The sequence below is a fragment of the Apis dorsata genome, unplaced genomic scaffold (genome assembly GCF_000469605.1).
Source record: "Apis dorsata unplaced genomic scaffold, Apis dorsata 1.3 scaffold_344, whole genome shotgun sequence".
In the NCBI taxonomy this organism is placed as follows: Eukaryota; Metazoa; Arthropoda; class Insecta; order Hymenoptera; family Apidae; genus Apis; species Apis dorsata.
This window is the reverse complement of record NW_006263611.1, coordinates 36,408-37,106: the sequence shown is the minus strand read 5'-3', so window position 1 is coordinate 37,106 and position 699 is coordinate 36,408. Positions and strand designations below refer to the sequence as shown.

The window sequence follows — 699 nt, the reverse complement described above, 5'->3', positions numbered from 1 at the left end:
CCCGCCGCGCGACCTCCGCGAAAAAAAGGGAGAGTGACTTCGAAAGTCAATAAATCGAATTTCTATTCGACGCTTTAAACTTCCCCCCTCCTCTCGCCTCCCTCTCGTTTCATTCTTCTCGCACGTTCAACCCCTCGCGCATAACTCGTCAATGAAATATCAACATCTATCATCCGTTTTCCTCTTCCTCTTCCACTTCCTCTCTCTCTCTCTCTCTCTCTCTCTACGCCACACGCTAATCGCGAGCCGACCTTCGTCTTCTTTTCGCTCGTATTTCGTTGCCAGATAATTATCGACGCGTCGCGACTGCACCGTACCGTACCGAAACGAAACGAAATCGACCTTCACGTCTCTCGACAATACGGGGCGACAACGGCGATACCGACGTCGCCAACCGTCGTACCATCCTTGTTCGTCCACGACCACGAAAGACGAGTTCAACACTTTCGAGCGACGAATTTTCGAAGATTTCTCCAACATTCCTCCCTCCCCTCCTTCTTGCCCCGATAGCTTCGAAAATCTTGCACGCTCCAAATCCTGGACGCCTCGATTTTCGAAAAGCGATTCTCGGGAGGAAACGAGGCCAGAACGAGGACTCGTTTGACCCGAAAAACTGGACGACGGGAGGGAAGGAAAGGATCGAAAAGGAAAACTCGTCGCGCGATGGAAAGAAGAATGGGAAGAGAAAAGAAGACGTAG

The 699-nt window shown here is 51.2% G+C and overlaps 2 protein-coding genes across 2 annotated transcripts in view; one reads left to right on the top strand and one right to left on the bottom strand.

Moving 5' to 3' along the window:
• The window catches only part of LOC102680176 (DNA (cytosine-5)-methyltransferase 3C-like), a 43,955-nt gene that overhangs the window by 24,387 nt on the left and 18,869 nt on the right, over positions 1-699 (top strand). The gene's annotated exons all lie outside the window — the stretch shown is intronic.
• Positions 1-699, bottom strand: part of LOC102673730 — a 34,406-nt gene that overhangs the window by 26,826 nt on the left and 6,881 nt on the right. The window lies entirely within an intron of this gene.